Below are 14536 nucleotides of genomic sequence, written 5' to 3'. Positions count from 1 at the left end.
TGGGGCAAGGCATTGAAAACTTATTTTTCTTAAAGCCAGGAAGAAGAAATGCAGAAGGCAAGTGGTTTTCCACTGCATCTTACAAGTTTGACAGTGAATACATTCTGTTCACTCACGCCTTTAGCGGATGTGATACAACATCCACATTTTTTGGTCAAGGAAAAATTAAGTGCTGCAATATTGTTGCGAAAAATGAACACCTAACCTCAGCGCTTTGCACGTTCAATAAACCACATGCTACCCGTGAAGAAATAATAACAGCAACAGAACAGGTTACTATCGCATTACACTAGATGCTGCACAACCAACAAGTCCAAAGTTGGATGGGAAACTGGAAACCTCCTGAGAAATGGGGCTGGAATCACAGTGACCACGGTCCAATACCCGTTGTAATGAGCCAAGATCCAGCACCTGAAGCACTTCTTCACATTGTTTCATGCTCATGCAAGCTGAACTATGGCGTAGCGTGCTCCTGCAGAAAAGCGGGTTTGAAATGTTCTTCAATTTGCAAGAAATGTATTGGGGTCAACTGTGAAAACGTGCCAAAATTTTTATATGAAGATAGTGAAGATGATGTTATGGAGGATGTTGAGGAAACCGCTGACGAAATCAACGAACTTGCTGAGGCTGACTCGCTGTTTAAAGAAGAGGTCAATCTGGGATCAACTCTAGGTACAGACCCTGAATCCGTAACTCAAGGTATTTCTGGTGACACTGTGGAACCTGGCCCATCAAAATGTTGGAAGTGATTCTCATATCTGTCTCAAGTGCGCTAATGTGCGATATTACAAGTATTACACACCCAGAACTGTCAACATTTTTTAGTAACTGACAATGCATTTTAATTGTAATAAAGCTACTTATTTTTAATGTCAACTGTGTGGCTTTTATACACAAGAATAATTACCTACCTAATTAGGTTGTCTATTGCAGCTAATAATAGTTCAGTTTCCTGAGACAATTTATTTTGTGTGCCTGTGTATGTGTGTGTGTGCGTGTGTGTGTGTGTCTTAATGATGTTTTACAAATACCAAGGCTGAGGTGGCCCATAGTGAACTTCAGGTAGTGATGTAAGAATCAGAATAGTTGGGTGCCCAGCAATCCTCATGTTGCATACAGAGAAATGAATACTTGAAAGTGGCCGGCCAGAGTGGCCGTGCGATTCTAGGCGCTACAGTCTGGAGCCGAGCGACCGCTACGGTCGCAGGTTCGAATCCTGCCTCGGGCATGGATGTGTGTGATGTCCTTAGGTTAGTTAGGTTTAATTAGTTCTAAGTTCTTGGCGACTGATGACCTCAGAAGTTAAGTCGCATAGTGCTCAGAGCCATTTGAACCATTTTCGAACTTGAAAGTGAGGTGGTAAATTCCAACATACAACATGATGTATAACGTATTTATACTACACAAACAGAAACCGAAAAAATAGTGTTCAAAAATAAGTTTTCTTGCCACTATGCTCAAAATTTGAAAAATCGGTATTTTTTGAGGCTCTGTAGCGCCCTAGATATTGGGAGTAGAAAAAAATGGCAAGAATCAAATTTGTAGAGAATTTTGTGCTCTTTAAAAAAGAAGATAGACGTTACGGTGATAGGAGCAAATGAAACTGAGATATTTTGAAAAGACGGAAAAAAGGCCGAAAAGAAAGTTTTCCCAACCGAAATTTTGTTGGCAAAATATTTCCAACCATATGAACGAGTTGAAAAAATAAACTCTTCTACCCCACTTTTTGCAAGGTATTTCTGCAATTTGACTGGACTAACAATAGCCATACATCAACACGATGTCGACCTTTTCCGCAATTGGTAAACGGTCCATTTTAGCACGGGTAATGTATCACGAAGCAAATATCGTCCGCAGGCGGAATGTTACGTGATACCACGTACTTATACGATTTTGACTATTACAGCGCCGTCTATCACAAAGCGAAAAAAGTGGTCCAATTAAAACATTCATATTTATTTACGTACTACACGAATATGTAATTAAAAATGGGGGTTCCTATTTTTAAAAAAACGCAGTTGATGTCCGTTTGACATATGGCAGCGCCATCTAGTGGGCCAACCACAGCGCCATCTGGTTTTCCCCTTCAAGATAGGCGAGTTTCGTTCTTTGTAGTTTTTCGTTTGATGCTTATTTCGTGAGATATTTGGCCCGGTCACTATCAATGGACCACCCTGTATGCTTTTACAGGCGCCGCCGTCTATAACTTTGACGGTCTGTAGCGTAGTCGGATTACGTTTCCGGGTATGGGTTCCTCTGTAAAACTTGATCTCATAAGTCCCGTCTACAACCTCTAGAAGAGTTAACATGAATTCTCAAACACGCTGTATATCACCTTCATAAAGACTTCTGGCAACAGCACTTTGCCGTATTAGTCCGTCAGTGGCAGCCCGAATGATATCGATCAGTCTGTACGAGGAAGTGAACTTAATTCTTCCAGCACTTATGCAAACAAATGGAATATCAGTGGTCGATGTGACACGCAGCCGGCTTTCACAGCGACAAAAACGAAGCACCTATAGTCCACATGAACAGCGTCCGCAGACTGCAACGTCGCGTAATTTTGCAGGTATAACCCTGGGAAATCATGAGGATATACAAGACATGACTTAATCGCGATGATGAACTTGGTAGAAGTTTTCCGTAAGGGACAGGAAAGCTTGTAATCAAAAATCCATTTGACGTTTGCAGTGGGTATCATTAACAATAATAACAGACAGAAGGAATCCACTTTGCAGCGCGATATGCGCTGTTCCGAAACACTTCAGATATTCAAACCGTGTTCCGGAACAATAATTGAATCCAGATCGTTGCCTTTCCTCGGCAGTGATGTTATCGACTGTCCAACCTAGGCACGACTCATGACTTTGCACTTTTTTTAAAACTTTTCCTACTTACTTAACTTAGCGAGCGATCAGGAACCTTGCAGATTATATGCAGACCAAACAAACTGGCGCCAGTAGATCCTGTCTTGTACAGATTTCATACAGTTTTCTGTGAATCCTAGGTGTTGCAAATCTTCACGTAGTACATCTCTCCACGTTGTTTATGGTCTTCTTCAGGACTCTTTCGCTCTCACCTTCCCATCAACGTTACTTCTGTAACAGGATCGCATATCATACTTGCAACATGCCCAGTCCATTGTAGTCGCTTAACGTTTGATTTTTTTACAATTTTTGCCTCGTTCGTTTCTTCATTTTTTAGTCTCCATCCTGTTTCTTCCTTTACTGATTCAAAAATCTTTTTCATGAGCTTTCTCTCAAACACAGTCAGTTTTTCTCCTTCGTTCTTGGTGGTACTTAGCTTTTCTGTGCCATATAACAGCACTTACGCGATTAATGTTTTATATTCTTTCATTTTAACTTTCTTTGATTACAATTAATGTATTATATTCTTTCACTTTAGCTTTCGTTGATATTACCTTTGATTTCATTATTGGTTATAGGCTGTCATGTTATCTGGAAGAATCAACAAATCGTTGTGTTACTTCTAGCCGGACAGCTCCTCCGGTTGAAGTATGATTCCAAGAGTTAGAAGTTCGTAACAATCGTCAGCTTCATCTCTCGCACCTGTAAATCCTGAGGCACACTATTGTTCATCCTTGCACTTAGCTCCGTCACGTCTGTCTTTTCTGGGTTTACTTTCAAACCTAGCTTTCTTGCACAGCTGCTCATGTTCTCCACTCTTTTTATCATTTCTTCTCTAGACTCAGATATGATTGTCGTATCATTGGCATATGCAAGGATTTGCATATTCCCAATCAGACTGATGTTCTTTCCAACTCTTTCCATCTCGCGTACAACGTTTTCAAGGACAAGATTAAATAATATGGGTGATACTGCATCACACTGTTGTACCCAATTCGTACCTCCAATTCCTTTGATATCTTACTTTCGCTTTCGTCTTCGTTATCCACGATTTTACCACGTTGATTAATTCTCGGGTACTCCAAACTTCCTAAGGATGTTGTATAGGCTCACTCTATTCGTACTGCCATATTCCTTTGAAAAATCTGCGAATCTGGCGAAGACACATTTGTTAAATTAGCAATACATTTTCCATACGTGTCTCACAATAAATATGTGGTCAATTGTAGATTTTTCTAACCTGATATTCCTTGACGTATGGCCTGTATTATCAAGGCTTATATTCACCAGTGAGATCGCTCTGTAATTATTACAGTCTCTTTTGCTTTTCTTCTTATGGATTCGTACAATGACAGCCAGCTTCTATTCTATTGGCATTTCTTCCTTCTTCCATAGCATTTTGATTAATCTGGTCAACTCTGTAACGAGGTTTCCTCCTCCGTCCGTGATCATCTCTGATGTTATTTGATCTTCTCCTTGTATCTTCTTCTCCTTCACACTAGTTATTACCTTTCACACATCCTCTTCAAAATTATCAGCCGAGTTACAGTTCTTTTCTTGTTCTGTTTCCTGAAACATCTTTTTTATATCTTCCGCATTTAACAGACTAGTAAAGTATTTTGTACATTCTTATAGGACCATTTCTTTGTCAACTATCATCTTCCCATCTTTATCATTAACGACTAGAGACTTCCCCCTTCTTCAGCTTTTCACTTGCTTGATGTTTTGAGACAACCGTCTACTGTTGTTTCTTTGACCTGCCTCCTCATTTCTTTTAGCACGAAGTCAGATATTTTCTTTCCCACGGCCCCTCAATATTCTTGTTGTCTCTCGTTTCACTTTCATTTATTCTTCATGACTGTTTTGATTGTTATTTTGTTTATCAATCTTACTCTCGCTTTTATTCTACAGGTAAAAATGTGTGACACACCCAAAGTACCAGCAGATGACTGCCGATTAAGATAGCTGTGTATATCACAGTCGGGATACGTTCCAGAACGTTCCTCTCAGGGGTCGTGTTACTTGTTCACGACAGTTGAAAGCCCACCTTAACGATAAGCACTCTAGGAGCTTGAATCGTAGTTTGGAGGAAGTCACCTGACTGCAGCAGTTCGAATTCCTGAAAGCCTGTCTCGGTGCTGTTGGCCCATGTGGTCGGAGAAGTACTTCTTCCTTTCCTTGAATTTCTTATCGATGCGGCTATGTCCTTCGACAGCACCAGGCGCGCATGAGTCTTATGCACACCATCTATGTAGCCTGTCCCAAGAATATATGTGAATGTAACCGAGATACCTGAAGGAAGACACATTCCTCTTCAGGGGTGTCAACAACCACTGACAGTTGTAGTTTGATACGGGCGGGCCACAGCAGTCGGAACTGGCTCCTGTTGCTCACGGAACGCACACAGTCGGACCTCGACTTCGTAGAAGGTTAGAAGACAGCGATACGCTCTTATCGTGAGAAAGTTCAGTGAGCAAGAGCGATAGCATGACGGGCTACAGAATCCTGCTCACGTGGCCAGTCGGTGGACGGGTCGACCTTTAGCACTGCCAGAGATCAACGTCTTGCTTGTCTCCTCGAAATGTTTCAGTTGTATAGTGAAAACAGAGAGTGGACACAGCGAGAGTCCCAAATATAATGGACCGTATATTAGTTGTCAAAGTAAGAGTACAACTCATTCGTCATCTAATGAGACAGAAAGAACACCTGAAAATAGAAAGAGGCCTAAAGCAAGACCAGGACTAAGAGACATAAGTCAAATCATGGAAGTTGTGGGATGTAAGACCCACGGAGGAATTAAGAGGAAATAGGCACGACCGCAAAGACTGGAGACCTGTTGCCAACCAATCCTCACAGTGATCACTACAGAATGAGAGAAGATATGCTGTAACTATAGCTGTTAACTGTGTGTGTGTGTGTGTGTGTGTGCGCGCACAGTCCCTTACCCTTACGAATAAACTTTATCCCGTTCACATGGTGATTCGGAAAGTACCCTAATACAAGCTATCGAAATCAGAAGAATGACGACGGAGCCTCCAACACGCAGTAGTATGAGCCCAAGCTTTGTTCAGAACGTATAGGTACCTCGTCACGTGATAATTCTTAATCCATGGCAATTTCTACAGAGACTGAAAACGGAAATCAATGCTGAGGAAAGCTAGTGCGTTTGAAGCATACCGTTTATCACACATCTTTGCAAATGGCACTTTTCATTGGAAGGTCCTAGATAATCCAACAATAGGCAGAGAAGCATCGTGGCTAGAACTTAGTACTCGTTTTAACGACTGCTGCACTGTACCCACTAATGGTACAATCCTAATAACATCCTCTTAAAACTCATTTGGTCAGTTGGAATGATGAATAAATTAGCAAATTTTTTTTGACGAACCACGGAGGAGTCCCATTTATTATTCGAATTACATATTCCTCACGCTTTTGAAAAGCAAACTGTCAGAGAATGTTTTGTTGGTTACTGTATTTGACGTTTTTGCGAAATATTAACACAATCGTAATGTTTGTGGAGTTTCTGCCATGTCGGTCGCAGTGCGTATTATTGGCTGATCTACGATGTATGTTAGCTGCACTGAATTCTAAATCTGTTTCAAATGAATATTCACACTCTTTATCTTTTTACAAGCGTGTTAACCGCTAAACTTTCCCATGAAAATTGGTATTTTTTATGGGGGTGAGATTTTAAAATGCACTGTATACTCTTGAATACGTATCATACATTAGATGGAAAATCACATATAGGTCGACGACCATTTATTTTTTAGGAACAGTTCTGTCAACATGAAGCTCTATGTAGCAAATGAGAGTATCGGTGTCAAATACGAAATTGCTATGTATGTCACCAATCTAATGTCAGTTTTGACATAGAAATTTAACAACGTTTTCTTTGTTTTTCTGGAGAGAACTTTATGTGTATGTACTACCGACATAAGTAGGAGTATAGTGGAATTTTTGTGCAATTTAAACTGGTATATAGTGTAGATCGGCCGTTAGTAAACTATCGTCTAGGAAATCAAAGTGTCTGCCTGTAAAGTGGCATGACGAAACAACGTGGCTTTATCTAGAAAAATAACGTATACAGAACAAGTTACTGACTGCTGAAATGGACACCACTGTCCTCCACCATCTCTAAACGCACAATCGGTACCAATGTGTTCCAAAGGTCGCACGCGAAAATGAGATTTTCGGGGGCAAATATCTCATGTTCTATTGCTGCCAGAGGCAAGAGGGGAAGGGGGACGGGTATCAAGTGTTTTGGATAGCCCTTGGCCTAGCGACCATTCCTATACGCGTCGGAAGACGGGGCATACTGTCCCTACAGTACAGGATCAAAATTTAAACACTACACATTTCCTTCTGCCCAGGCAAATTGAGCAGATCAGTTGGTTCTTTTGGATTAGATGTGTTCTATGGTGGACCTTAGGAAGCTTACAAAAGCACCATTTGTTCATGGTTGGTTCCTAAGAAAACCATGAAAAACCATGGTTTTTGGGTACGAAAAGTACCAATTGTGAGGATGGGATTAGTTGTAGTGTCTACTCATGGCAGATCATCTAAATTTTTACCGTATGTTCTGAAGATGATATTCTCGGGGAACCTTGGAACTTTTTTCAGTATCATTATCCGTTACGGAGATCCAGAGTTCAAAGTTACCGTACTTATGCACGTAAAATATGAACGTAATATTCGGTCGGAGACGTAAATATAGTTTTAACTGAGGTAGTGAACACATGGAATGTGTTCTACGGTCATCGCAAGTGTTCTGAGATCTCAAAATTAAGTATTTAGCTAACATTTCTTCGCAACAAAAACTTTATGACGATTGTCTCTGTAAAATGGACACTTCACGCTATACAAATATGCACAAAATAGTACTGCAGTGAGAAAAATGGGCTTAAAAAGGTCACAAAATGCCTGAAAAGAACCGAAAATTACTGACAAAAATTATGCAAAACTGGGAAGACAGTAAATGTAGTAAACTATTTCTAACAACATTTTTACTCTTTTAAGAAACGAGTCATAAGCCGAGTATTTTCGATGTATTGCGATAGATGAGCAAAATATTCAGAAAAATGTAAAGCAAACAATTTTGTGTTAACCTTATATTATGCATTCTTACTTGTTACTTGTGTATGTTAAAGTACATAAGTGTGTCGAAGCATGTAAATAAATTGTCAAAGCTTTACTGACGTATAGAATTCGTTTGTATAAACAACTCACCCTGCTGTCGCGTGGATTAAAGCGGAAGCAGAGAAAAACTGGTCTTGTAGGAGCACAAAAAAAAGCGAATATATTACTCTTTAAATGACTCATCTACATCTACATATATACTCCGCTAGCCACGAAGCGGTGTGTGGCGGAGGGCACTATTCGCGCCAAAGTCATATTTTATCCCCCTCTGTTCCACACGCGGATCGCGCAGGGGAAAAACAACTGTCTGAACGCACCAGTACGAGCTCTAATTTCCTTTATCTTTGAATGGTGATCATTGCGCGATTTGAAAGTTGGTGGTAATAATATATGCTCTACATCCACGGTGAAGATCGGATTTTGGAATTTAGTGAGCAGCTCCTTCCGTTTAGCGCGTAGTATATCTGCAAGTGTGTCCCACTTCAAACTTTCTATGAGATTTGTAACGCTCTCAAGATGGCTATATGTACCAGTCACGAATCTTGCCGCTCTTCTTTGGACCTTCTCAATCTCTTGAATTAAACCCAGCTGGTAAGGGTCCCATACAGACGAACAATACTCTAAGACTGGACGAACTAACGTATTGTAAGCAATTTCCTTTGTTTAAGGACTGCATCGCTTCAGGATTCTACCAGTAAACTGCAGTTTAGAGTTCGCCTTACCCGTTACTTGTGTAATCTGATCGTTCCATTTGAGATCATTTCGAATAATCACGCCCAGATACTTGACGGGTGTTACCGCTTCCAAAGACTGGGCGTTTATTGTGTACTCGTACATTAATGGGGATTTTCGCTTTGTTGGATGCAGTAGGTTACACTTAATAATATTGAGAGGTTACTGCCAGTCATTACATCACGCATTTATTTTCTGCAGATCCTCATTGATTTGTTCACAACTTACGCGTGATACTACTTTGCTATAGACTAGAGCATCATCGGCAAACAGTCTAATGCAACTGTCAATACCAACAACCAGGTCGTTTATCTCAATCGTAAAAACCAGCGGACCTATTACGCTGCCCTGGGGCACACATGATGTTACGCTTGTTTCTGTTGAAGTCTCCCCATTCAGGACGAGATACTGCTCTCTGTCTGTTAGAAAACTTTCTATCCAACCGCATACGTCACCTGATAGACCTTAAACGCGCACTTTTTGGAGCAAGCGACAGTGCGGAACTGAGTCGAACGCCTTTCGAAAGTCGAGGAATATGGCATCAAACTGGGAGCCAGTATCTAGACCCTGTTGTATATCATTCACAGAGAGGGCCGGATGTGTCTCGCATGGCCGCTGTTTCCTAAAACCGTGCTGGTTTCTGCAGATGAGCTTCTCAGAATCTAGAAAGGTCAATATGTCTGAACACAAAATATGTTCCATGATTCTACAACAAATCGATGTCAGTGAAATTGGTCGGTAATTGTGTACATCCGATTTTCTACCCTTTTTATAGATTGCTGTGACCTGGGCCTTCTTCAGTCCCGTGGAACTTTCCGCTGTTCAAATGATTTCTGATAGATGATGGATAAGAATGGTGCTATATTTGTAGTAAAGTCAACATAAAATCTTACGGGGATACCGCTGGGCCAGATGCCTTCCTGGCGTCTAAGGATCTTAACTGTTTTACAATCCCAGATACACTAAACGCTATGTCAGCCATCCTTGCGTTTGTTCGACACTTGAATTGGGGAATGGTGCTGCAGTCCTCTACCGTAAACGAGTTTTTGAAAGCTAGGTTTAGAATTTCGGCCTTCTGTTTATCATCATCCGTAACATTATCCATACTGTCAGCAAGAGAAGGTATTGATGTATTTGTAGCGTTTATAGATTTTACGTACGGCCAAATTTTTTGGGGTTATTTTTAGAATCTGCAGATAAAATATTGCTTTCAAATTCGTTAAAAGAATCTATCATTGACCTTTTGACAGCTACTTTCATTTCGCATAATTTCTGTTTGTCAGCGGGGCAGTGACTACATTTAAAACGACTGTGCAAAATTCTCTGCTTTCTCAGCAACTTCCCAATATGTTTGTTGAACCAAGGTGGATCCTTTCCTCCTCGTTATTTTTGCTAGGCACATATTTCTCTAGCACGTGGTGGTCAATACCTTTAAATTCCGACCAAAGATCCTTAATATCTTTCCGTCCCGCGGTGAATACTTGGAGCTGACTATGAAAATATTCATTAATGACACTTTTATTTGCTTTCCTAAACGAGAAAACTCTACGCTTCTGTTTCTTTAGTTTTTTGCAACTTCCATTGACATAGAACCCACAACGACCTTATGGTCACTAATACCTTCTTGTAGATTAACTTCCTCAAAAAGATCAGGTCTGTTTGTCGCCAAGATATCTAATATGTTCCCATCTCGAGTTGGTTTTCTAACCAACTGCTCAAGGTTGTATGTTGAGAGTGCTCCTAGAATAACTTCACACGAGTCTTTGCTTCTGCCCCCTGTGATAAACGTGTAATTTTCCCAGCCAATGAACGCCAGATTAAATTCTCACCTATAACTAATGGATAATTTGGATATTTATTTCCTACGTCTTCAAGACTTTCCCTGAAACGTTCTGCGATGTTTGTTGCGGATGCTGGTGGTCTATAAAAGCATCCTAATACAATGGTCAGCTCCGACAGAAAAGTTGGGAACCAGCTGCCTCATTCGTCATTCCGCCTTCCTCATCAAAAATTGTGACACGTAAACATAGTCGCACTTTTTTGTGCTGGAAGAAAGTAACAGAGGCACAGAGACGGTGGAAGAGAGAGGAGACAGTGCCAATGGGAGAGCAGGAGATAGAAGACGGTGGGAGAGAGGAAGTGGCAGTGAAAGAGAAAGAGATGAAGACAGTAGCAGTGGGAGGCAAAGAGAAAAGGGGTATTGGTGGTCAGTGAGAGACAGTGGCAGTAAGAAAAAGAGAGAAATGGATGAAGTTAGAAGCAGTGGAGGAAAAGGGAAGAGTGTAGAAATGAAAAATAAACAAGTTTGGGTTCTGGACTCTCCAAGATCGGCGAACTTTAACGTATGAGTATAGAAATGGGCGCATTTTGGACCGAAATTTTAAACACGTGGGTGTAGGGTAATCACCCTACCGCCCCCCCCCCCCCCCCCCCCGTTACTCCCTCCGAGATTTATTGAGCTGCCGATGTATGGGGGAGACATTTACAGTGGGAAAGGAAGACGAAAGGGAAACAGTGTAAGTGAGAGAGAAGACAGTGGCAATAGGATAGACTGTATGTAAGGGTACCCGGAACGCGTCTGTGTCTGTGAGCGCGCGTGTTTTGCGTGTGTGTGTGTGTGTGTGTGTGTGTCTGGAACCAGCGGACATTCAAGCAAAACCTATGAACGCATCACGGGCTAATTTTAATCTTGTAGGCATGGCCCTCACGGGCTGTGCAATTTGGCTCATAGTACAGGCCTGACTTAGAAATCCAGCAACAAGCTTGCACTTGTCTGTGTCGACGGTTCGACACTGATTACTCCGGGTTGGACTGGCGACACGAATACCAGTGTGTGCGTTTCCACTGACTAGAAATCGCACTTCATAGGCAAATTAACTTTGTGGCTGGTGCGCTGAGTTTAGTTTCTTCAAATGGGTATTGCTGCCGTCGTTCCAGCGTGGTAGCTACAAACGTGTTAGGCGCTGTAATCGTGACATCCGCCAGCCTTTGTTCTTTAGCGGTGTAGCAGACAACATACAAACTTGTATCGAGGGTAATCGGAACAGCAACCTCTGTATCGGTGAGCAATGACAATACGAGCGGTAGTCATTAAGTTTTCATTACCACCTCGAAAAAAAGACAGTAACGTAATCAGTCTGTTGTTTATTTGCAGCTACATGTCAGTAGGCACAATACGCAACGAAATAACTGCGCCAGAGCGGTGCAGCCAATCGATAAAGTGTAGTGTCGGACAGCAATTGTTTTTCTGCATTTGAAGCAAAGAGGTCAGAATATGGGGGAGATAGCGTTATCTATGCCGAGCACAGTCGTCAATTGAAGTCTGTTCGCCATTGGTGAGTCTTATAAGACTGTTTCACGATTAAATCCCAGTGTTAAACTTACCCTTTTAGTGTTTCATTCCATTCTGCCCTCTCGTTTACTTTCTTTCTCTATCCCCTAATTCCTAGGGTTCTGATGTTTTCTCCCAAGCTGTCCAGTCATCGCTTAGGTGGTATTCCTTTTCATATTCTTCCTGTCAGCTTCCATTGGAAGACCTTCTTTGTAGCTGTGTGAGATGATCCAACTCATAACTGGTCCTTGTTCTCCAGGTACCATCATTATTTCGTATCCCTTCATAAATGTTCCTTAGTACCTTTCGTTCAATTACCCTGAGTTGTTGTTCATCAATGCCAGTTAGTGTCCATGCTTCACTCCATACACAACCACTGGCCTAATCATAGCTTTATTTATAGTCATTTTGAGCTGTGGCTTTACCATCCCAGATGTCATTAGCTTTTTAAATGTATGCTAACACCTATTACCAGTTAAAATGCAGGTATTTATTTTAATGGACATGGAGTTTGCTTTATTAATATTAGCACCTATGTACTCAAAATTCTCTCACGCTGAAAATTAAAACCTGCAGCTGACAAGTTCTCCGATTCTTGTCCCTTGTTCTACAGAATATCATATATTTAGTTTTGGATTCGTTAATTTCCAGTCCCCTATGCTGTGCGTCTTCTTTCAGTTCCATCACTACTCTCTCCAATGACATCCATTCGTCTACTAATAACTGCAACATCATCATCATTTACAACCAGCTGTTTGGTTCTTTTACATAAGTGTCCAGATATTTGCAGTTTTCATATAATTGCTTCTAAGACCCAACTGAAAATCACAGAGGAAAGAGATTGCCTCGTCTAACTCCTTTATTGATACTGAAACAGTCAGTTAATCCCCCATCTACTCTTACCTTTCTCTTGGAACCTGCCAAGGTTGTCTTAATAACCGAATAATATATGGGTGGCATGCCAGGCAGTTTTATGTCTTATAACATCTCTTACCTGTGTAAACTATCGAAGGCCTGCTTGAAGCCCACCCTCGTAGCGGTAATTCGTTGAGTTCACTGTCAGTTCTAAGCATGTACTTTCAAACAATATACTTTTGTGGCCACTCATCATCAGACAGTTGAAAACGTATTTTTGTAACGTCAGTTTTCGTTCGTCGAGCACGGTGTACATCGGAAAAAAACAACCGAACGCTTTATGTCTGTTTTACTTGAGATCGAATAGCAACACTGCAATATAACACTTGACCAAGACTCAGCAATATGGAGGAGACATGCTTCCTATATTCTAATCTCCTTGATTTGAAGGGGAACAAAGGTGCAACGATCCATACCAAGTTACCTGCCATGTACAGCTACAGTGAACCATCGTATGACGCAGTGTTCGGTGGTGCTGGCACTTACAGCGTGGTCAAGCAAATCTCTTGATGGAGAACGAAGTCGCAGACAATCATCCCGTGAAGAACATGAGTCACAAGAGAAGTGGCGGCCTTGGTGGTCGAAGCCCGGCGTATCACAATCGAAGCGAAGGCGGAGAAAAGTGTAAATCAGACATGGCTCAGTTTGTAACATCTTGCACGACATTTTGAAAATGACAGCAGTCGCTGCCCGTTGAGCTCCGCGCTCTCTTACATCCACTGAAGAAGCCCGCCAAACCGAGGCAGCACCGGAAATGTAGAAGCTGCGGAAACCAAGCCAGATGACCACCATAAAAAGCTGTGAACACCTAATCATAATCGGTCGAGGAGGAACTGTCATGATGTCGTAATAACCGATTATGGTCGTAAGAGGCAAACGGTCATAGGAGCAGGCTACTGAAATCTCTTGACGAGGTTACGGGATGCTGTCAAGACAAAGCATCACGAGAAGCTGCCCAAGGGGTGTTTATGCTCCACGAAAACACCCCAGCTCATTCTGCACAGAAGACAATCACACATGCTAATCTCTGTGCTATCAAATTCTGGTTCACCCCTGCTCTCCCTCTTTCCTTCCCCTCCCCTCCCTCCCTCCCCAGCCGGCCGTTGTGGCCGAGCGGTTCTAAGCGCTTCAGTCTGGAACCACGCTGCTGCTACGGTCGCAGGTTCGAACCCTGCCTCGGGCATGGATGTGCGTGATGTCCTTAGGTTAGTTAGGTTTAAGTAGTTCTAAGTTCTAGGGGACTGATGACCTCAGATGTTAAGTTCCAAACTGCTCAGAACCATTTGAATCATTTTAACCTCCATTCCCCCCCCCCCCCCCCCCCCCGGCATTTTCACGGGCCAGACCCCAAACTGAGCCAACGGCCTTGCCGCAGTGGTAACACGGGTTCCCGTCAGATCACCGAAGTTAAGAGTTAAGCACTGTCTTGGCTAGCACTTGGATGGGTCACCATCCGGTCTGCCGAGCGCTGTTGGCAAGCGGGATGCAGTCAGCCCTTGTGAGGCAAAGTGAGGAGCTCCTTGATTGGGAAATAGAGGTTCCGGTCAGG

The sequence above is a fragment of the Schistocerca cancellata genome, chromosome 2 (assembly GCF_023864275.1).
Source record: "Schistocerca cancellata isolate TAMUIC-IGC-003103 chromosome 2, iqSchCanc2.1, whole genome shotgun sequence".
Taxonomy (NCBI): domain Eukaryota; kingdom Metazoa; phylum Arthropoda; class Insecta; order Orthoptera; family Acrididae; genus Schistocerca; species Schistocerca cancellata.
Note: the sequence above shows the minus strand (reverse complement) of the source record.